At 38.8% G+C, this 25,429-nt stretch overlaps 1 protein-coding gene across 1 annotated transcript in view; it reads left to right on the top strand.

The window, feature by feature from the left end:
- Window positions 1-16,096: 16,096 nt before the first annotated feature.
- Window positions 16,097-25,429, top strand: part of rassf7a (Ras association domain family member 7a) — a 228,286-nt gene continuing 218,953 nt past the window's right edge. Inside the window, exon 1 of the mRNA XM_051923619.1 lies at window positions 16,097-16,240. The gene's annotated coding sequence lies outside the window, so the exon portion shown is untranslated. The remainder of the gene's footprint in view (window positions 16,241-25,429) is intronic.

Here is a 25,429-nt window from a genome sequence, read left to right as displayed (position 1 = left end):
GAACAAAAAGCACTTTGCATGGCGGAAGAACAACACCGCATTCCAAGAAAAACACCTGCTACCTACTGTCACATTTGGTGGAGGTTCCATCATGCTGTGGGGCTGTGTGGCTAGTTCAGGGACTGGGGCCCTTGTTAAAGTCGAGGGTCGGATGAATTCATCCCAATATCAACAAATTCTTCAGAATGATGTTCAAACATCAGTCACAAAGTTGAAGTTACGCAGGGATTGGATATTCCAAAAAGACAATGACCCAAAACACAGTTCAAAATCTACAATGGCATTCATGCAGAGGGAGAAGTACAATGTTCTGGAATGGCCGTCACAGTCCCCCGACTTGAATATCATCAAAAATCTATGGGATGATTTGAAGCAGGCTGACCATGCTTGGCAGCCATCAAATTGAACTGAACTGGAGAGATTTTGTATGAAGAATGATCAGAAATACCTCCATCCAGAATCCAGACACTCATCAAAGGCTATAGGAGGACAGTGTCTAGAGGCTGTTAGATTTACAAAAGGAGGCTCAAGATAGATAGATAGATAGATAGATAGATAGATAGATAGATAGATAGATAGATAGATAGATAGATAGATAGATAGATAGATAGATAGATAGATAGATAGATAGATAGATAGATAGATAGATAGATAGATAGATAGATAGATAGATACTTTATTAATCCCAGGGGGGGAAATTCACAACTAAGTATTGATGTCATATCTCTGTTGGGGTGCCCAACTTTATGCACCTGTCTAATTTTGTTATGATGCATATTGCATATTTTCTATTAATCCAATAAACTTAATGTCACTGCTGAAATCCTACTGTTTCCATAAGGCATGTCATATATTAAAAGGAAGTTGCTACTTTGAAAGCTCAGCCAATGAGAAACAAAAATCCAAAGAATTAAGAGGGGTTCCCAAACTTTTTCATATGACTGTATGACCAAGCATTTTCCTACTGACAAGGTAAATTCCTTGGAACCACTGACACCTCACTTTATGACGCCCATTTTCTCAGAACTTGTGTAAAACAGGTCGATGATGTAGTACTATCCAGTCAGGCGGTGTTGTCGTTAATTTGTTACAAACTGAAATGGCTTCATATATAAATGGCTTTATAGCACAGAACAGTTTCTACTTTCTAGCTTACGTTACATTTTAATCATCTTCCTTCACAAAGTTGTCTTGGAAAAGCAAGCGGGTCCACATCTTACATATATTTATGTACTACTACCCACACCTCCCATATTCCATTCCCACAATTTATTTTATTTTTGCTAACTTACAACACCTCTAATAAAGCAATTTAAAAAAGTTATTACAAATTCCATTTAGAGAGCCAGTTTGCTTGTCACCAGCGTGTGATCTGATAGTGACACGGTCCTGGTCACCACTGCCCAACTGGCCACCAGGATCGAGTTGCGAATAAATGACTAACAGTTCATCTAGACAGGAGGGGCCTCCAGCAAGCAAATTTATAGGGTGGGAAGCAGCTCTTGGCCGTGATTGGCATGTGACCCCGCCTCCTGAGGGACCTCCCATAAAACACATGGAACATAACACAAGCATAAACAATGAAGCAGATGATAAACAAAAAAGAAACATCAAAATCAATAAATGATTCAAAAATCAACAAAAAAGGGTGCAAAAATAGGAAAGGAACCCCAGTCAGGAAAGGAACTCTGGATAAAACATGACAATGGGTTTGTTTCAAATTCTTCGTAGTCATTATATGTAAATGAACCTAGCTGATAAAAGGAAATGCTCTGCATGATTCACTCAGTCTGTCATGCTGCATTAACAAGAACGTCCATGTTTGGAGTTCATAAATGAACGATGGCTCAGGACTCTTCTTTATTTATTGAGTATCTTCTGTGACACTCGTCTTATCCTGATTTTGTGTGTGCATGTAAATGACTGACTACGGGCTATCAGAGACCTGATGATTCACTATGGAGCTCAACTCCTCAGTTTCCCATTTACACCACAGGCACCATGGAGTTAATCTCACGCATATTTCTGCGCTCATTTACAGATGATGTATTTATGAGTCTTAAGGTAAAACACATTACTGTGAAATGCCATTTTCAGAACAGTATTTCAGGCACTGCTGACAAAAATTATATTTTTTATTTGTGAAACTTACACAAATTATAATTTTATAATGCCATCTAAGCACATTAATGTTCAGAACAGCCAAGCATACCCAGGTAATTAATGTGCAAAAAGTAATTTGCATAGTGCAAATAATAAAATAAATGATATACTGTATGTTAAGGAGAAATGAACACCTGCCAAGCTATGGTTATGGTTTATTAAAACTGACATTAATAAATATGACTCATTTACCAGACAAAAAACAATGGCAGGATTCTTTCATGAATACAATTTTCTGATATGCCTGTATTTCATTTTTAATTACTTGAAAATTCAGGAATTGTATAAAAAAAATTAGGCAAAAGTAAAAATCCAAATTAATCCCAGGGGACTAATTCTATCTATCTATCTATCTATCTATCTATCTATCTATCTATCTATCTATCTATCTATCTATCTATCTATCTATCTATCTATCTATCTATCTATCTATCTATCTATCTATCTATCTATCTATCTATCTATCTATCTATCTATTTGAAAATGTGTGGGGGGTGAAAGGGGTGCTGTGCTCAGTCGATGAAGGGGAGCTGAAAATAAATTTCTGATCTCACTATGGTGGGCAAGAGAAAGAAATGGTGGGCAGCAATACCATGTGATTATTAATGTGTGGAGTTGGAGGAGCGTAAAGGGGGAGTTATGGTGGTCTTTGTGTTGTAATGAATTATTAACTGTTGCTTTTGTTATTAATGTGCGGAGTAGGAGGAGTGTAAAGGGGGAGTAACAGGGGTCTGATGTATGGCTCTGTAGTTTATTCTGAAATTTCTGGTTTTCTTTTCTATTGATTGTGTATGTTTATGTTTGAGTTTTTTGCTTATGTTTACAATAAAGGTTACTTTAAAAACTAAAAAAAACTATCTATCTATCTATCTATCTATCTATCTATCTATCTATCTATCTATCTATCTATCTATCTATCTATCTATCTATCTATCTATCTATCTATCTATCTATCTATCTATCTATCTATCTATCTATCTATCTATCTGCCATATAGTACCTTTCATATCTATCTATCTATCTATCTATCTATCTATCTATCTATCTATCTATCTATCTATCTATCTATCTATCTATCTATCTATCTATCTATCTATCTATCTGCCATATAGTACCTTTCATATCTATCTATCTATCTATCTATCTATCTATCTATCTATCTATCTATCTATCTATCTATCTATCTATCTATCTATCTATCTATCTATCTATCTATCTATCTATCTATCTATCTATCTATCTATCTGCCATATAGTACCTTTCATATCTATCTATCTATCTATCTATCTATCTATCTATCTATCTATCTATCTATCTATCTATCTATCTATCTATCTATCTATCTATCTATCTATCTATCTATCTATCTATCTATCTATCTATCTGCCATATAGTACCTTTCATATCTATCTATCTATCTATCTATCTATCTATCTATCTATCTATCTATCTATCTATCTATCTATCTATCTATCTATCTATCTATCTATCTGCCATATAGTGCCTTTCATATCTATCTATCTATTTATCTATCTATTGTGGCAAGGGCCTGGGGGTGGTACCCAGCTGGGACGCCCAGGAAGACAGAAGGAGGGCTTACACCTCCTCCAGACCATGAGAGTGCGACCGCCCTGGTGGCTTTGGGGATCACGGGACCTGAGCTTGGAAGCTCAACCCTATAGGGGTCCGTGATCACTGCCAGTGGGCGCCCGAATGCCTGAGGACCCCTGGCCCTCAGCACTTCCACCACATCCAGAAGTGCTGGGGGAAGAAGACCAGGGACACCTGGAGTGCTTCCGGGTACGCAGCTGGTACTTCCGCCACACTGGGGAGTGCCGGTGGAAGCTAATTGGGAGGCACCTGGAGCACATCCAGTTGTGTATAAAAGGGGCCGACTCCCTTCATTCGAGGGTTGGAGTCGGAAGGACAAGAGACAAAGTCTTGGAGGAGAAGAGAGGAGTGGAGGCGGACCTGAGAGAGAGAGAGGCATTATTGAGAAGGCCTGGACTTTGGGGGAGTTTTGGGGTTGTGTGTGTCACTATTGTAAATATTAGTATTGTAAATAAATGTGTTGTGGTGCTTTAAACATGTCTATCTATCTATCTATCTATCTATCTATCTATCTATCTATCTATCTATCTATCTATCTATCTATCTATCTATCTATCTATCTATCTATCTATCCTTATTGGACTTTCCATCACCAATTGTGATGTAAAAATGGTGCAAAAATGAAACATTAGTTCTTTACTGTTATTACAATTGCCATTTATTATTCTAATAAATTCTTTCTGTGATCAGAAAAACGGAACATTTTTGCTTTTTGTAGCTTTATTTGCTTAACCACATATTGCAAAATACAAACAAGCATGTGAGTTCAGTTGCAAGTTGATTAGGAAACCAATTAGCTTAAGTAAGACAGCAAAGTTTGGCACAGTTTTGTAGCCCCCATGTTATATTACTCACCACATTTATTGATGGCCATTGGCTGGATCTTCTCTGCCATGATATCCCCTGCATTCCAAATTGGCTCCTGGGCTACTGGTGTACAAGTTTTTTTTTTTTTTTGTTTACTGTTGCCAAGCAGCACTCGGGAAGGCGGGACTTTACATGGTGACTCATTCTTCCTGAACTTAATTAAAGGAGACAGCTCGGCCTTCGTGGTTCAGCCATGTATTCTTCTAATATACAGGACCTTGCTGTGAATTTACTGAAACTGCTTAATTATACAAACTGGCAATTCTCCACAAATTCCTAAACTCCTGTGGCTTTCGTTAATCCCCGTGCCTGGCTTTACTTCTCTGAAGAAGCACTCTCCTTACTCATGTAGACTAAAATAACTCAAGACTTCTTACACTTCAGAATTAAAACTAATTGCACCTTTGTACCTCAAGAAGTGATCCAGGCAACATATAATAAGCTTCAGCTGATAGGTAGAAAATCATTCTTGCCCCGTCACAGCTCTTTCAAATGAGTGGTGGAACAAACACAACATATGAATTTACTTCCACTTGTCAAAACAGACAGAAACCATCTGCAGCCCTCCTTAATTAAAGGACAAGTGTCTGTGTGTGTCCGTGTGTCCATCTGGTTGCAATGTCTGTTATATGCCATTTGGTATAGGAATTGTAAATTTAGTGTTTGTGTTTGTTATGCACCATCTGTTAGAATGAAACATTCAATGCATTATTTTTCTATATGCATTACTAAAGGTATTCCAATACATAGTGAACTGTAAATGTTAATACTAAATTCACCCAACAGAATGAAACTACCGCACAGAAATAAACCAGCTTATCCACTTTAATAAAAGAACAACTGTCTGTGTGTTTGTCAGGGTATCTGAGTGTCTGTCCAGTTGTCCGGTGTGAGATTCATAAAAGTAGTGTCAATGTTTTGATGTGCCTTTTGTTGGAATGCATTCCAAAAGATGAAGCCCTGAAAACGTTAACACTGAATTTTCCCAACAAATAACGACAGACAGACAAGCAGACATCAGGTTATCCAATATAATAAAAGGACAAGTGTCTGTGTGTTTGTCTCTGTGTATCAGATGGATTGAAGGCCAGATGTCCACATGACCATCATCATCTAAATATTCCATATAAAGCCTGAAATCCATGAGGACTGATTGAGATCATTTACGTTCGATAGAATGCCCAGAGGGGGCTGGGTGGTCTCGTGACCTTGGAACCCCAGATTTTCTTTTTTCTCCAGCCTTCTGGTGTTTTTAAATTTTTTTTTCTGCCCTCCCAGCTATCAGATCTTACTTTAGTCTTTCTTATTTAATATTGCCTAATCTTATTTTTATATTTTAATTGTTTTATAAACTTTTCGTTCCTCATCTTGTAAATCACTTTGAGCTACTGTACATCATTTGTATGAAAATGTGCTATAGAAATAAAATGTTGTTGTTGTTGTTGTGTGTGTGTCTATCCAATTGCTAGGCTGAAAATTTTTAAAATGGGAAAACGTGAAAAAAACAGGAAATGTGGTCTTATCACCTCATTCTGTATCCTCTTAAAGAGGATTTGATTTATTTAAATTTGAGAAGAGAATAATTAGAAGATAACAATAGTTAAATATTTTGGTATGCCTTCCATATTATAATACAGCATCGATCTATCTATCTATCTATCTATCTATCTATCTATCTATCTATCTATCTATCTATCTATCTATCTATCTATCTATCTATCTATCGTGTTATATAGTCCCTTTCTATCTATCTATCTATCTATCTATCTATCTATCTATCTATCTATCTATCTATCTATCTATCTATCTATCTATCTATCTATCTATCTATCTATCTATCTATCTATCGTGTTATATAGTCCCTTTCTATCTATCTATCTATCTATCTATCTATCTATCTATCTATCTATCTATCTATCTATCTATCTATCTATCTATTATATAGTGCCTTTTACATCTATCTATCTATCTATCTATCTATCTATCTATCTATCTATCTATCTATCTATCTATCTATCTATCTATCTATCTATCTATCATATAGTGTCTTTCATTTCTATCTATCTATCTATCTATCTATCTATCTATCTATCTATCTATCTATCTATCTATCTATCTATCTATCTATCGTGTTATATAGTCCCTTTCTATCTATCTATCTATCTATCTATCTATCTATCTATCTATCTATCTATCTATCTATCTATCTATCTATCTATCTATCATATAGTGTCTTTCATTTCTATCTATCTATCTATCTATCTATCTATCTATCTATCTATCTATCTATCTATCTATCTATCTATCTATCTATCTATCTATCTATCTATCTATTATATAGTGCCTTTCACATCTATCTATCTATCTATCTATCTATCTATCTATCTATCTATCTATCTATCTATCTATCTATCTATCTATCTATCTATCTATCTATCTGTCTATCTATCTATCATATAGTGCCTTATCTATCTATCTATCTATCTATCTATCTATCTATCTATCTATCTATCTATCTATCTATCTATCTATCTATCTATCTATCTATCTATCTATCTATCTATCGTGTTATATAGTCCCTTTCTATCTATCTATCTATCTATCTATCTATCTATCTATCTATCTATCTATCTATCTATCTATCTATCTATCTATCGTGTTATATAGTCCCTTTCTATCTATCTATCTATCTATCTATCTATCTATCTATCTATCTATCTATCTATCTATCTATCTATCTATCTATCTATCATATAGTGTCTTTCATTTCTATCTATCTATCTATCTATCTATCTATCTATCTATCTATCTATCTATCTATCTATCTATCTATTATATAGTGCCTTTCACATCTATCTATCTATCTATCTATCTATCTATCTATCTATCTATCTATCTATCTATCTATCTATCTATCTATCTATCTATCTATCTATCTATCGCCTTTGTAGTTGTTGTGTGTATATCCAATTGCTAGGTAGAAAAATTTTAAAATGAGAAAACGTGAAAAAAACAGGAAATGTGGTATTATCGCCCCATTCTTTATCCTCTTAAAGAGTATTTGATTTTTTCCAATTTGAGATAATTCATATTAGAGAATAATTAGGAGGTAACAATAGTTAAGTATTTTTGTATGTTTTCCATATTAAAACAGAGCATTTATCTTAGAAGTGAAAAAGGGTTAATGAATGTCAGAAACCTGATCAGATATATTAGGAAACCAGATAAATATCAAATGGACAACAGAAGACATGACTGTACCAGGAGAAGCGTGATATAATATACCATATGTACTATGAATGACTAAGAGGTCAGCAGATGTCCTGTAAATAGTATGGCTGAACAGTTGTCACGTACACAGAGAGTTCAAGAGTAATAGCTGAACCTAAAGAATATATGAAGAACAAGAGGGTAGTGGAATAGACCTTAATCTGGATGTTATTTGGGTGTAAGGCAATGAACCAATCAGAGTAAATGTATACTTTGATCAGCACTGTTATGTAAACTCTTATTATTTTACCTTTCTGACCATTCTGTGATTAATGCTCCGTCTTCAGCATTTGCAAGAGGTAAATAAAAAACACAATGGACAAGCTTCCTCCTTCCAGGTTCACCATCTCAAAGAGGTTTTATCAGACTGTCCTAGTAGAGGATATGATTCTTTCTTTAATGAATATGTTGATTTCTACCACATACAGAACGTCGCTTACTAACTGAGTTGTAGAAGGTGGGTTTGGATTTTTCCAGTTAAGTAAAAGGAGTCTGCATGCTAGTAGTGTGGTCTCAACTATTCCAATTGAAATATCCCTACGCACTTTAATGTCATCCATTAAAACACCAAACATTGTCATTATTGGATTAGGAGTGACTGTAACATCAAGGCTGTTTGAGAAGTATGGAAAGATTTTGGTCCAAAATGATGTTAATTTAGTGCATTCCCAAAAAACTGATGCTGGAGCTTAGATGGCAGATCTCACAGATTGGATCTTGATCAATATAAAATATTTTGTTGAATTATGGAATGCTTGGCACATCTACAACTAGAGTGTACTGTATTTTAGGTATGGATGAGTTCCACTCCTCTTCTGATATGCCATTCCTTAGGATTTTTGAAGGGTGTATTCCTAAAATATTTTTATAAATCACTGAAATGATTCTGATTCTTCATCAAGACCAACCAGTATGTCCTCTGGGATTACGAGGGGGTACCCAAAAATAACCGGAAATGAAAAAAAAAACAAAATTGTTTTAATAAATTTTACTTGCTGAAACTTTAGTCTCCTTCATAGTCCTCTCTATGTGAATGAATGCACTCGTCCCAACGGTTTTCCCACTGGTGGAAACATTTTTGGAATCGCTGAAGAGGAACGTTGTCCAAGGCCTGCAGCGATTTTTCTTTGACTTCCTCCACAGTACAAAAACACTTTCCTTTGAGTTCTTTTTTCATATACGGGAACAAGAAAAAGTCGCACGGAGCAAAGATCATGTGAGTAGGGAAGGCGGCAAGAACTCCAAGACACACACGAGTCAAGTCAGAAATCTCTTCAATAGTCCAACGGTGATCTCCGTAAATTGCATTGCAAACTTTTCAAGATTTTCGGTTTTCCTAATTGTGGAAGGTCGGCCAGATCTTGATTGGTCTTCAAGTGACATTTCCCCTCATTTTAAACGGAAAAACCACTCGCAGATCTGTGTTTTACTTAAAGCTTCTCTCTTTAAAAGTAGTTTCAAGTATCACTACAGTTTCAGCAGCTGTTTTCCTGAAGAGAAAACCAAATTTATCGCAGACTCGCTGTTCTTTATGATCACCCATCACGAAAATCGCAGAACACGTTTAATAAGCACCCAGAAAAACGACACGGAATGTCATACAAACAAAACAGAGCAACGGCACATGGCAGACTGACACAGAATACTTTAAGTGTGCTACACCTAGCGGTGAAATTCACAACTGAGTCGTGATTATGTGCCAGGTACAGATTCCGGTTATTTTTGGGTACCTCCTTTTATATGGATATGAGACGTGGAAAGCTGAGTAGGTTTCTTTTAACAAAATTTATAATTTGCATATAAAAAAAAAGTGTGTAGTCGTAGAGTTAAATTTGGAATGTAATTGTCCAGAAGAAGCAAATACACAGCCTGTATAAAGATCTCTAAGTGTCTTAATCTCTAGTGTTTTCCATCATTTAAACACAGTAGGTCAGAGGAGGTTGAAATTAATGATCATCAGGTGTAGGAGCAACAGATAAGAGCTCCTCTACCTTGGAATTTGTCCAGCATTGCTTACGTATTTTAAGTAACTGTCCAATGATATCGTCAGCTAACATGACTACTAAACATGAGTACTCCATGCATCTGCACCCACACCTTAGACTTAGTTACTACTCGTGCTGTTGAGTATATCGGGCAACGAGTTTCTCTGCACTGCTGTCAGTGCCCTGCAAGGGCTTCAGCATCTTACAGTACCAGGACACGTCGACTAGTTTGAGGTTCGCCGATGAAAGTTTGCTGACAGGTATTTTGAGGTCACCCCCCTGCCTATTTGTCCCCTTGAAGTACCCAGCTCATGGCTACTCGAGTATCTGGTGGCAGGGCATACGAAGAATATGGCTGGCTAAATAGGCTCCGTTGTACAACTTCTTCATTGGTCTTGAAGACCTTGAGGATCCACTGCAGGCAGCAATGGTGTCATACATTGATCTTCAATCTGCCAAGTCTCACTTGTGTAGATTGCTGTCAGGATAACGATGGAGGCGTACAATTATAGCTTGATCTTGAGGTAGATCAATGCTGACATTCAGATGGATTGAAGGAGGTGGAACATGGCTGAGGCCTTTTCCGATATGGCCTCGGATGTTCTTCTTTGTGTCGCCATCATGGCAGACCATGCCCCCTGGATATGTAAACTTGCCTACCATCTCCAATTGCACGACGCTAACGGTGGTATTCCCCTGAACATCCAGTCATCATGAGCTTTCACTTCTCAGAAGTAATTTTCAAACTGTTTGCTTCCTGGTAGAGCTTTGTTGTGGTGTTCGGGAGTTGAGCGTCATCCTCAGCCAATAGAACAACATCATCAGCGAAATCGAGATCAGTCAGGCGATCACAGTCTGTCTAGCTGATGCCCACTCTAATATAGGCTGTAGCTGTTCTCATGATAAAGTCAAGTAGAGCGAGGAAAAGTATTGGCAAGAGGATGCAGCCCTGTCAGGTGCCGGTGGTAATCTCAAAGAAAGCAATGTGTCCAATTTTGGTTCTGACACACCAGGAGGAGTTAAAGTATTTTATTATTTTCTATTTAATAGATAGATAGATAGATAGATAGATAGATAGATAGATAGATAGATAGATAGATAGATAGATAGATAGATAGATAGATAGATAGATAGATGTGAAAGGCACTATTTAATAGATAGATAGATAGATAGATAGATAGATAGATAGATAGATAGATAGATAGATAGATAGATAGATAGATAGATAGATAGATAATTTAATTTTAATTTTAAAAATAAACTTTATTTAGCACAATAACTAAAAACATGAACACAGCAGTAAAATGCAGTCAATAGACATGTTGCATTACTCCACTACTATTGCCCCATACACACCTTCTACTCCACACATAATATTACAGAATTTCCATAATAATTAAGTAATTCATCATTTGTTCATTACACCACTACTCCCTGTATATGCCTCCTAATCCACACCAAAATATAAATAATTGTCCCTAATAAGTACACATTTCATAATCAGTTTACTCCCCCTGTACTCGTCTCCTACTCTGTACATCACACTCCATTATACACACAGTACTGTATTCCTCAGGACGTCTCCTGTTCTATGCTTACAACCATCCAGTATTTAAATATTTTGAAGGACATTTGCAGAAGTCACCACCCAGTCACCAACTTGTCCCTCTCAACAGAACACAAAACACTCCCAAGCCCCCATAAATCACAGAAGGTCTGCATGTCTCCAATGAGGAGGTGGTATGTGAATTCCAGCTTCAATCGGCACTTCACCAGCACTTTAAACATCAGGAGCACATCGGTGGTCTTTGAGTTTTTCTCTTTGTTCCTCCTGGTTTTGAGGATTGAGAGTTTTGCTTGGCCCAGAAGATAATTGCCCAGCACACACTTGTTTCTCTGTCTCAGAGTATACTTAACACCAAAAATAAAGCAAACAGGTGACAATGACAGTCCTATTCTATCAAAGAGTGTCTTGAGAAATGTAAAAAATGGTTCGAGCCTTTTGCAGTTAACAAAAAGGTGAAAGACAGTTTCTCGCTGTTGACAAAACGGACAACAGTCTGATGTTTCCGGTGAAATAATCAATAAGAAGGAGTTGGTGGCGAGAGCCCCATGAAGAATCCTCCATTGTAGGTCGCCAATTCTTTTTTGCAGTGGGTGTTTGTAAAAAGTTCTCCACGCTGGAGTTTCAGTCACTCCAACATGCAGTTCTTGTCTCCACCGTGTGTCTGGCAAGTCTCTAAGAAATCTGTAGAAAGTCACCTTAACACACACCTGGTAGAGCTCATTTTTTCCCATCATGTCATACTGCTTGTCTATTAAGTTGCCAAATCTCAGAATGTGTCTGTCTGTGACGTTGGGCTTGACTTGAATGACGAGCTCCTTCACATCCGAGCTGAAGATCGGATTGTCTGGAGAGACGCTCTGGCACAGTGACCGTGCGCCTAAGGTGACTAAGGCCTCCTTAAACTGGCACAGAAAGTGGTGTATGAGCCGTTCAGACCTCACGCCCAGGACCGATGTGAGGTGTGCTGCAGTGTGCCATATGCCAGTGTGGTTATTAACAAGATGGCCAATCTTCGTAATTCCACTTTTAATAAGGACTGAGGTGAAATGATATGAGCAGAGCAGAGGAGATTTCAGCACATTATTCCAAATCAGAGGTTCCTCCAAAAAACAATGAAGATTACCGAAAACAAAACAAGATCTCCTAAACTTACTATGCCAAGTAATCAACATGAACTGATAAAATTTTGGCAGAAATGATAAAGTTAGTTTAGAAACATCTAAGAGGAGTAGCTGTTTGTCAAATTTTAACTCGTTCACTTTGTGTAAAAGTACAAACGCCAGGTCTCTCCAAGGAAGGCCTTCTGGACCATAGAACAGCCTCTGCAGCATCTGGAGCCTGAAGGCCTCGATTTTACTCCTGACGTCAATCAGGCCCTGCCCTCCTTCTGCCACTGGTAGGTGCAGCACACCTCTCTGGACCCAGTGTAGACTGTCCCAAAAAAAAAAAAGTCAAGGATGATCGTCTGTACAGATTTGATCAGAGTTACTGGTGGATCAGCACACCTGAGCTTGTGCCAAAACATGGAGGCAATCAAGTTATTCAGAATTAATACCCTGCCTCTACATGAAATGTCCCTCAGAAGCCACTTCCAACGGTTCAGCCTTGCTTGGATCAGATCTGTCCAGATAGTGTCTAGATAGATAGATAGATAGATAGATAGATAGATAGATAGATAGATAGATAGATAGATAGATAGATAGATAGATAGATAGATAGATAGATAGTGTGCCTCCGGAAAGTATTCCCAGCGCATCACTTTTTCCACATTTTCTTATGTTACAGCCTTATTCCAAAATAGATTAAATTCATTTTTTTCCTCAGAATTCTACACACAACACCCCATAATGACAACATGAAATAAGTTTACTTGAGATTTTTGCAAATTTATTAAAAATAAAAAATTGAGAAAGCACATGTACATAAGTATTCACAGCCTTTGCCATGAAGCTCCAAATTGAGCTCAGGTGCATCCTGTTTCCCCTGATCATCCTTGAGATGTTTCTGCAGCTTCATTGGAGTCCACCTGTGGTAAATTCAGTTGACTGGACATGATTTGGAAAGGCACACACCTGTCTATATAAGGTCCCACAGTTGACAGTTCATGTCAGAGCACAAACCAAGCATGAAGTCAAAGGAACTGTCTGTAGACCTCCAAGACAGGATTGTCTCGAGACACAAATCTGGGGAAGGTTACAGAAAAACTTCTGCTGCTTTGAAGGTCCCAATGAGCACAGTGGCCTCCATCATCCGTAAGTGGAAGAAGTTCGAAACCACCAGGACTCTTCCTAGAGCTGGCCAGTCATCTAAACTGAGTGATCAGGGGAGAAGGGCCTTAGTCAGGGAGGTGACCAAGAACCCGATGGTCACTCTGTCAGAGCTCCAGAGGTCCTCTGTGGAGAGAGGAGAACCTTCCAGAAGGACAACCATCTCTGCAGCAATCCACCAATCAGGCCTGTATGGTAGAGTGGCCAGACGGAAGCCACTCCTTAGTAAAAGGCACATGGCAGCCCGCCTGGAGTTTGCCAAAAGGCACCTGACGGACTCTCAGACCATGAGAAAGAAAATTCTCTGGACTGATGAGACAAAGATTGAACTCTTTGGTGTGAATGCCAGGCGTCACGTTTGGAGGAAACCTGGCACCATCCCTACAGTGAAGCATGGTGGTGGCAGTATCATGCTGTGGGGATGTTTTTCAGCGGCAGGAACTGGGAGACTAGTCAGGATAAAGGGAAAGATGACTGCAGCAATGTACAGAGACATCCTGGATGAAAACCTGCTCCAGAGCGCTCTTGACCTCAGACTGGGGCAACGGTTCATCTTTCAGCAGGACAACGACCCTAAGCACACAGCCAAGATATCAAAGGAGTGGCTTCAGGACAACTCTGTGAATGTCCTTGAGTGGCCCAGCCAGAGCCCAGACTTGAATCCGATCGAACATCTCTGAAGAGATCTTAAAATGGCTGTGCACCGACGCTTCCCATCCAACCTGATGGAGCTTGAGAGGTGCTGCAAAGAGGAATGGGCGAAACTGGCCAAGGATTGGTGTGCCAAGCTTGTGGCATCATATTCAAAAAGACTTGAGGCTGGAATTGCTGCCAAAGGTGCATCGACAAAGTATTGAGCAAAGGCTGTGAATACTTATGGATGTGGGATTTCTCAGTTTTTTTATTTTTAATAAATTTTCAAAAACCTTGAGTAAACTTTTTTCACGTTGTCATTATGGGGTGTTGTGTGTAGAATTCTAAGGAAAAAAATGAATGTAATCCATTTTAGAATAAGGCTGTAACATAACAAAATGTGGAAAAAGTGATGCACTGGGAATACTTTCTGGATGCACTGTAGATAGATAGATAGATAGATAGATAGATAGATAGATAGATAGATAGATAGATAGATAGATAGATAGATAGATAGATAGATAGATAGATAGATAGATAGATAGATAGATGTGAAAGGCACTATTTAATAGATAGATAGATAGATAGATAGATAGATAGATAGATAGATAGATAGATAGATAGATAGATAGATAGATAGATAGATAGATAGATAGATAGATAGATAGATAGATAGAGGGCTTCACACAATATGGTCTGAACACACGCCAGAATGACTGAAAAGAAAGAAAAATTTAAGAAGAAAGGAAACTTCTGCATGTTTCAGAGAGAGGATGTGCAGAATTGTTCATCATGGCACTCAGTTTTGTTTTCATTTTCTCCTGTGTTACGATCTCCAGGGGTCCAGAGTGTGTCCCCCAACTGAGTCTGTCCTTTTAATTAGCTTGTGGGTTTGGTGGGTCCCCCTTGAAGTGATGATGCCAGCTCAGCACACCACAGTATAGAAAATCGCACTGGCCATCAGAAGATGTGAAGGGTGTCACTGCTCACATTAAAGGATTGCAGACTCCTTGGTTTTGCTGATGTTAAGATGCAGACAATTCTTTTTGCACAAAGACACCGAGTTCTTTAACTGACTCCTCTCTTCTGTCTCATCCCCCATTATCAATACACCCCATAAGTACAGAATCACCTGAGAATTTCTGCAAGTGACCTGGCCTGCTGTTGTCTTTATAGTCAGAGGTGTACAGAGTGATGAGAGAGGCCAGCAGGCCTGTTTCTTGTGGTGCTCCAGTGTTGCCCCCACAGTGCTCGAGTCTTTCAAACTGGTCTGCCTGACAGATTGTCTATCACCCAGGACACCACCTGCATATCTCTCAGGCTGGATGGAACTGAGAGGGTATTCGGTTTTTACCACCTAGCAATCTACCACAGGATATGATTCCAAGTTTCCACTATCCTAATTTTAACGTTTATCCACAGCAAAGGGAAATACTCGTGAAAACACAACAGCATAGTCACTGGACACTGAAAGTCCTCTGCTTGTTCAAACGTGTATCTTCATGACCAGTATTATCTATGAATTTCCTATATAACGGAAGATTTATTAGTGGTTTGCAATGTGCATGTATTGAAAAAGATGACAGTATCTATTTTACATATGTAAAAATAAGGAAGCCTTCCGATCTGAGAAGTTATAGAGTGTGTAGAAAGCCACCCGCCGGGTCACCTCAGGTGAGCGCGTCATTAATGTCGGCCGACGCCTGCGGTGCCACCTTTAATTCGCGCGCGTTTCTCAGATCGGCGCAGGTAACGCAAAGTGCGCTTTCTGCTCCAAGTCGGCCTCCGGTTGCTAGCGGAAAGGCTGAACCGTTAAAGCTCCCTCTCACTGGGATTAGCATGGAACACGAGGTTGTGCAAGTCACGGAGTCGGAAAGGTAAGAGAGCTCCTTTTAAAAGAAGAAATGTAAAAAAAAAAAAAAGAAAAAAGAAAGGACTGGGGGCGGTTGGTAGGCTAATTGGGGACACGCTGCAACTCGGGACTGAAATGAATTGTGTCGCCTTCAGTCATCAGTTTAACAGCTGGCTGCTATTATTCTACCAGACGTTATTTAGAAGCAGTGTCATGTCAGACTTTTGTAATGTTGAAGCTGACGCTGCGCACTTGCTTCTTAAATGAGAACCTGTTGCTGGTTGCTAGGTAACTGACAGACGCGTCGACCCTCGCCGCCATGTTTTCTGGTACTTTTGTTGGCAGCCGTTGTTGTTTATTGGACTCACGCAGTATTGGCCAAAACTTTATTTTTAAAAATTGATATCTCAGCGTGCTCTTTTACAGACGGATTGACAGGCCCGGAGTTTAAATCTCTTAAATGTCTCATTATTTTAAGTGTCCACTTATATTATGCAATGTTATTATCGAATATTATTATTATTTTTAGTCAATTCTTCATGTCCGAATCTTTCGCTTTGCCTCCCACATTTATTTTACGTAATTAATTTGTTGATTTTATTACATCTGTATGTATTTTATGTGCACTGTGTAAATTTTGTTTAATTTATTTTGCATACATTCATAACCTTACTGGTACTTTTTTTCTGTGTGCATAATAAAACTAATGCATACCTTTTCTCGTTTTTATCGTCATTGGTGTAATCGTTTGAGTTGCCAAATCTCTCTCTTTATGTAAAATCCAAAGTCTGTCTGTCCGCTTTTCACGAGCTAACTACATAATGGATCTAGATCGGGTTTTTTTCTATAATTTGCTTGAACATACCGGTTGATTCTGTGATTTCTGTCATCGCGGTAAGTATTACAGTTCGGTTGAAGCACCAATTAATTCATGCAAATCTGAGAGACATGGGGCGGGCCGAGGGGAGGGGTAGGCGGGACCTCAGGAGTAGGGACCTGGGCGTGGGGCGGGGGCGGGATTCCTCCTCGCGGGGCCCTCCTCACTCACGTTTGAGTCGCTGTACCTCTCGCCACGTGATGGAGTGCGCCATACCTGTTTGTTCAGCAGACATTATCATCTGCAGATTGTTAAAGAGTAATGTTTGACGTTTTGTAGTGAGAGATTTCACAGCTAGGTGTGTTTTAGAGGGTAGCTGCTCATTGGCAGAGATATCACGGCCACGTGCTCTTCTCCCCACGTGGGGGAGCTGAAGATGATCCGATACAGCGCCAACTTGTGACGTGGCAGCGTACCCACCTTCCTCTTAGCCAGATATAGTTTGCCAACTTTTTATATTTTTGGCAAAGATATCACAGCTACATTCTGACAGCAAAACCAAAAATATTGTATATCAAGAAGCCCGTGGATGCCAAAGCTATCGATGTAAATTGTTCTCAATGCAAATTATTACATTTTTTTAATTGATTTTTAAACTTTGTCCTATTTCACTACTACGCGGGCAGAGCCCCAGGGGACAGCTATTTTTTAATAACATTGATGTGCCCCACACTAATCTACACTCCATGGGTAACAGGGCCTTCAGCTGTATAGCGCCCAGACTCTGGCGTGACCTACCGAAATTAATCAGGTCAGCCGATTCCATGAATTCTTTTAAAAAAATAACTCAAAACTCATCTGTTCAGAAGGCTTTTAGCTCTACTTGACTTTATTACCCCTCTCTGTCAAGATGCTCATGTAACCTGTATGTGTGTGTGAGAGACCATCAGTTATGTTGTCTGTTAGGCTTTTTCTCTGAATTCACTGTCGTAATCTTCTTTATTTATCTATCTGGTTTGTACAATGCTATATACTGTATACCCTGCCTTTCTATGTTAAACTCTGTGATGTGCCTTAAGCATGGGAAAGGCGCTATATAAATAAAATGTATTTTTATTATGGAAAATCTTCAGAGTTATATTTTCTTTTTTAATTCTGTTAGAAAAAAAACATTCCCCAGTATTGCACTTGTTTTATTTGATCTCCTGCTTATTCTTCCTGTTTATAAATACAGTAACCCTAAGTAGGCTTTCATTTGAAGTGTTTGCTGGGTGCTTAATTCACTAATAATAGTACAACCGTATTTCCTAAAAAGATGGACCACTGTCTAAAATGTAAATCAACAGAATCCAATGATTTGCAAATCATGCTAACCCTGTATTTAAAGGAAAAATAGCACATAGACAATTAATCAAATGTTGAAACTAAGACATGTTTTTGTTTTGCTATGAGAAATATAAATGATTCCAGCGTCACCTTTCAAAACACTTGGGACGGGGTCTGTGTGCTGCGGTGTTGCATCGCCTCTTCCTTTCACGACACTCGGTAAACGTTTGGGAACTGAGGAGATGAACTGCTGTAGTTTTCAAAGTGATTCTTGCCTGATAAAGGACTTACTTCAGCTACTCAATAGTTTCATAATGCCAAAATTGTTTTTAACGAACTGCAGGCAGGCCAGTTTGGCACCCAGACTCTTTTATTATGGAGCCATGCTGTTGTAATATGCATTGTCTTGATGAAATAAATAAGCAAGGCCTTTTCTCAAAAACTGGCAGCATATATTGCTCCAAACCTTGTATCTACCATTCACTATTAATGGTGCCATCTCACATGTGCAGGTTACCCATGTCATGTGCACTAATGTACTCCTATGCTTGAACCATACGCTGATAACAAGCCAGACAGACCCTCTCCACTTAAGCCTGGAGTACACAGACTCCATGATTTTTTAAAAAAGAATTTCAAATTTTGATTGGTCAGAACACAGGACAGTTTTCCACTTTAACTCAGTTCATCTTAAATGAGCTCAGGCCCAGAGAAGGTGGTGGTGTTTCTGGGTCCTGTTTATCTATGGTTTTGTCTTTGCATGATAGATTTTTAACTTGCAATAATAAGCTTATTAAAAGTGCAGGCTCAGTTATGGGACACACTCTGGACCGCCTGGAGGTCGTATAGGAGGAGAGAATTAAAACAAAACTGAGCGCCATTATGAACAACACTGAGCATCCTCTCTCTGACCCACTCTCCCCCTGCCCTCAGCTCTGCTCTTAATAGTGAATTTAAATGCAGTACACTTGTTAGTACTGTTGTTTTTATTTTTTGTTGTTGTTATTACATATTATTTCAATTTATTAAAATCTTTTCATTTACCATTTATTTATTTATCTAATTATTGTATAGTATAGCATAGGAGAGCATTTAAACAAAACTGAGCGCCATTATGAACAATGCAGCACATCCTCTGTCTGACCCACTCACCCCCTGCCCTCAGCTCTGCTCCTTGTAGTGAATTTAAATGCAGTACACTTGTTAGTACTGTTGTTTTTATTTTTAGTTGTTCTTATTATTTATTATTCCAATTTATTAAGATCCTTTCATTTACCATTTATTTATTTATCTAATTAATGTATAGTATAGCATAGGAGAGCATTTAAACAAAACTGAGCGCCATTATGAACAATGCAGCACATCCTCTCTCTGACCACTCACCCCCTGCCCTCAGATCTGCTCCTAATAGCGAATTTAAATGCAGTACACTTGTTAGTACTGTTGTTTTTATTTTTAGTTGTTGTTATTATTTATTATTCCAATTTATTAAAACCTTTTCATTTACCATTTATTTCTTTATCTAATTATTGTATAGTATAGCATAGGAGAGCATTTAAACAAAACTGAGTGCCATTATGAACAATGCAGCACATCCTCTGTCTGACCCACTCACCCCCTGCCCTCAGCTCTGCTCTTAATAGTGAATTTAAATGCAGTACACTTGTTAGTACTGTTGTTTTTATTTTTAGTTGTTGTTATTATTTATTATTCCAATTTATTAAAACCTTTTCATTTACCATTTATTTCTTTATCTAATTATTGTATAGTATAGCATAGGAGAGCATTTAAACAAAACTGAGTGCCATTATGAACAATACAGCACACCCTCTCTGACACACTCACCCCTGCCCTCAGATCTGCTCCTTGTAGCGAATTTAAATGCAGTACACTTGTTAGAACTGTTGTTTTTATTTTTAGTTGTTGTTATTATCTATTATTTCAATTTATTAAGATCCTTTTGTCTACCATTATATTTATTTATCTAGTTACCAGTAACAGCAGACTGTATGATAACATGCAGTGAATAAACTTGACTTGAATATTCCTAGTTTTCATCCTCTCTCTTTCTCTGTACATTTATCATTCGTTTGCTCAGAGGTTGATGCACTTGCTCCTTCCTGAGCAGCTCTTCTTTTCTCCTCCCTAACTGCCCGCTGCTTCTGTTCTTCCGTCGGCATCTTTTCGCGTTAAAACTGATTAAGTTAGTTTTTGTGTTGCAATTACTTAGTACGTTTTTCTTAATTTTTCACTTAAGCTGGCACTTAAGTCTTCAATCTGCCTCAAGAATGATTTAAGATATGAAGAGGTAGGGGAAGTGATGGCGAAGGTGGAAGGGTTGAGAACGGTGCCCCTACACATGCCCCACACAGCCGCCCTGCTGGCAAAAGTTGATTCTACAATAAAATAAAATAGAAATAAAAAGGGGAATAACCTTGGAGGTCAATCATCACCACAAAAGCGGATAGTAGACGTCACGCAGTATATGTGTACCAAATTTCAGGTCAATCGGTCAAACGGTTTGTGAGCTACAGGTGATTTAAAATTCTGAACAGCCATGGTAGCATATTAGAACATTAGAACACTCTCGACAAGAACAGGCCATTCAGCCCAACAAAGCTCACCAGACCTATCCACTTATTTCTTCCAAAAAAACATCAAGTCGAGTTTTGAAAGTCCCTAAAGTCTTACTGTCTACCACACTACTTAGTCGCTTATTCCAAGTGTCTATTATATATAAAGATTGTATAGTATAGCATAGAAGAGTGTTAAAACAAAAATGAGTGCCATTATGAACAATGTAGCACAACTTAACTTGACATCATCAAAACCAAAGAACTGGATATTGACTTTCACTGCCCAAAAGAGCCTCAATGGCAGCCATCGATGACAGGCTGGAGTGGTTTCACAACACAGAGGAACTGCAGAAGAAAGGGCAGAGCAGGCTGTGTTTTTTTAGGAGGAGAGTGCGCTTCTTTAATGTGGGAAATTACATCCTTCACAACTCTGTAGCCAGGCCAGTCTGCTGGTCTGGTAACGTCACTTCAAGAAAGGCCCACCGAAATCAACAAGCTAATTGAAATGATTGGCTCAGTTATGGGACACACTCTGGAACCCCTGGTAGTAGCAGCAGAGGAGAGAATCAAGACAAAACTGAGTGCCATTGTGAACACTGCTGCACATCCTCTCTGTGACACACAAACACTGAGGACTTTCAGCGAGCGAATCATTCAGCAGAAGTGGGGCTCGTTTATACCACCAGCAGTTTGCCTCTACTGTATAGTGCCTCACCGGGACTGGGGCTGCCAAGTCTGAAGTTTTCTTACTTTTTAATTTTCTTCTTTGACAATACCAACTTGTCTGTATATACAGAGATTTCTCCAGATTCTCAGAATCTTTTAATGATATCATTTATGGTAGATATCAAAACTCCCAAATTCTTGGCAAAGTTACACTGAAGAACGTTATTCTTAAATTGTCACACTGCTTGCCCATGCTGTCTTTCACAGGGTGGTGAACTCCTCCTCATCGTTATTTCTGACAGACTCCGCCTCTCTGGGATGCCCTTTTTATACCCCATCATGTGACTTGACCTGCTGTCAATTAACCTCATTAGTTGTCAGATGTTACACCAGCTGTTTTTTTTTAGGCATGACACAACTTTTTCAGTTTTCTGTCCCAACTTTTTTTGAAACATGTTGTTGTGATGTGAAATGTTGCATACAAGTTGATAAATATTTTGTATGTCTTTATTTGTAACTCAGACAAAGCAAATGTAATGTTAGTGTTACATTATAGATAATAACAGCAATGGTTTAAGAACCCCTTCCCCCCTTTTAGGACTGAGTCTCTTTGTAATTTTACGACAGCATCAGGGGAAGTGCCTCAAACAAGTTTGGCTAATATTTCTCTGCTGAAGTCTCCCAGTCAACCCCCACAGGAAAGCCAGGCTGCCTAACTGGCACACTTTACCTTAACACATAGTTTGGAGGGCAGGTGTAAAGGTATTCTGTCCCCCCATTGCTCTGAAGTATGGCTGTTTGGAACTGGCTTGTATCAGAAGCCTTTAAGTACCATGACACCCTATTGGCTGTAGGGGTTGGACAGAAAACCTATAGATTGGCCCCCTTGTCACCCTCTCTCTCTCTCTCTTACCAAACTGATGAAAGACCATCACACACCATGAACTGAAAAGGACAACACAATGAAGAGCACAGCTCGGCATCCATATTGAGACAGGCATGCAGCCTGTTCTGAAGAAAGCTGACCACAAATGAGGACTTAACTAGAGACATTTTAAGTAACTAACACGTCTGTGTGCCGCCTGAAACTACACATTAGCATTTAACAGGTTGTATGGTTGCCAGTATTCACTTGTACTTTGCTTATTGTTATTATTTATGAATATTACCAATAATACATTATTTAAAGTGTAACTTAACTCCTGCTTGTCTTTTACTACACCTAATTGCCTGGGGTTATAAATGTAGAAGGGAAGGTTCGGAGAAGTTATAACGTACAATACCTTATAAACAGTGGTAAGTCTTGGAGATTTGAGGCATTCTGATAAAGGCGACATATTAATAATACAAATGGGGAAAGTACAGTAAAATATTGCTGTACCAAGTGTAAGGTGGATGCTGTATAGCGCCCGACCCGACACAGATTGGACACGGGAGGCACGTGTAAAATGAATAAACTGTTTATTATTCTTCAGCTGGAGGGCACTTCTTTCTTGTAATCCCTCCAGCCACAACACAGTCCCAAGGACAGTATACAAATACACCAAGCACTTTCTTCCTTTTGGCACCACCACTCCTCCCTGGCAACCTTGTCCTCTTCCTATCGATTCTGGCCGCTGAGTGGTGGTCGCTGGCTTCCTTTTATTGGGTACCCGGAAGTGCAGCCGGATGTTGCCAATCAAGCACATGGAGCAAAGGCAAAACCAGTGCCCAAAAGGGGCCAGCAGCTCCTGCTGCAGCACCCCCTGGCGGCGCTGGCGGAACCCCACAGAGTTGCGCAAAACTCCAACCCCCATAAAGCCCTGGGGGAGTCCGAGGCACCGCTGCAACCCAGGGAGGCTGCCATCTAGTGTCCAGGGGGAGAATCTGGGCTTCCCACCCTTATCCCTCTGGCAGATGTGGTGAAGGGGTGTCCCAGCCAGGAATGGGCCTCGGCCATACGTCACACAAGACAAAACACACGTGGCTTGCATCAAATTCAGAATGAGCATAACTAATTCATAAAACAGTGCAATTTCTCTATCTATCTATCTATCTATCTATCTATCTATCTATCTATCTATCTATCTATCTATCTATCTATCTATCTATCTATCTATCTATCTATCTATCTATCTATTATATAGTGCCATTCATATCTATCTATCTATCTATCTATCTATCTATCTATCTATCTATCTATCTATCTATCTATCTATCTATCTATCTATCTATCTATCTATTTTATAGTGTCTTTCACTTCTATCTATCTATCTATCTATCTATCTATCTATCTATCTATCTATCTATCTATCTATCTATCTATCTATCTATCTATCTATTTTATAGTGTCTTTCACTTCTATCTATCTATCTATCTATCTATCTATCTATCTATCTATCTATCTATCTATCTATCTATCTATCTATCTATTTTATAGTGTCTTTCACTTCTATCTATCTATCTATCTATCTATCTATCTATCTATCTATCTATCTATCTATCTATCTATCTATCTATCTATCTATTTTATAGTGTCTTTCACTTCTATCTATCTATCTATCTATCTATCTATCTATCTATCTATCTATCTATCTATCTATCTATCTATCTATCTATCTATCTATCTATCTATCTATCTATCTATCTTCCCAACCAGGAAAGAATGGAGACACAACTTGGCCAGGATGGCCCTCAATTGCTTTCCCAGTCAAATAATTGATGGATGAGGGACAAGTGGATCTTTTCAACGATTCGTCCCCCAGCACATGAGGTGGCAGTGATCCTCAGGCTGAAGTTCAGTGTGGACAGTATGGGTATTGTAGTATAGTTGGGCGACTTTGTCAGGATCCTTAGGAGCTGCAGCGGGGTTGGGGGGGGGGGCGTTTAGCCACTGTGAAGAATGGACCTTCCTATTTTGGGGAGCTTCTGTGTGACCCAGGAGTGCTTCAGACATGCAATGCCGTGACACTGGAAGGTCCAACATAAAAGGAGCCACTCTACCTCAACCTACTGACTCAGAGTCAGGGGCCTAAGCTCACGTAGAGGAGAGGGAGCTTTATTTGTTATATCTATAGGCAATAATATTGTACTAATAAAAAGGAAGAAGACGGAGACAGGTTCAAAGTGATAAACTGTAACAGGTCCTTTTACTAAGATCATTTCAGAGTACACGTTACACCACTTTATTATTATTATATACTTCCTAACAGCTCCCCAATACCCATAATTCCTTATTACTACTGAATCCTCAAAAGTTCAGACTTACAATATACTACATTATTTATTTCAAGTACATTGTTGGACTGTTATTAAAAAGCCTGTGAATGTGTCTCGAGGTAATACAGTAAATATTTTTACTTTGACCCCTAGTCTGTGTTTGGTGAAGCTGTGCCTGGTCTTTGGGGCTCAGTGATGGCCCCCCTTTGTGGTCATAATGGTTTTAAATGTTTAGCAAATCATCACATTCTGTTTTTATTTACTTTTTTACACAGCGCCCCAAGTTTCTTGGAGACAGGGTTGTACATAAATAAGCAGACAGTGCTAAAATGATCCATCGTACCTCTGCTGTCAGATTTGTTCAGTATTAAATGATGTTGGCACATCACAGCGTCCATCCATTTTGCTATTCCGGTTTTCCATTAAGGGGCATACACAAAGGAAACTTTGGGGTGCCAAGTGGGTTGTCATGCTTAATATCCTCACAAGTGGCGCAGTGGTGGTGCTGCTGCTTTGCAGTAAGGAGATTGTGGGTTCGCTTCCTGGGTCCTCCCTGTGTGGAGAGCGCTTTGAGTAGTGAGAAAAGCGCTATATGAATGAAAAGAATTATTATTATTGTTCAAGTAAAATA

This window comes from Erpetoichthys calabaricus, chromosome 2, assembly GCF_900747795.2.
Source record: "Erpetoichthys calabaricus chromosome 2, fErpCal1.3, whole genome shotgun sequence".
In the NCBI taxonomy this organism is placed as follows: Eukaryota; Metazoa; Chordata; class Cladistia; order Polypteriformes; family Polypteridae; genus Erpetoichthys; species Erpetoichthys calabaricus.
The sequence above is the reverse complement of the archived record's forward strand: the minus strand, read 5'-3'. Positions and strand labels throughout refer to the sequence as shown.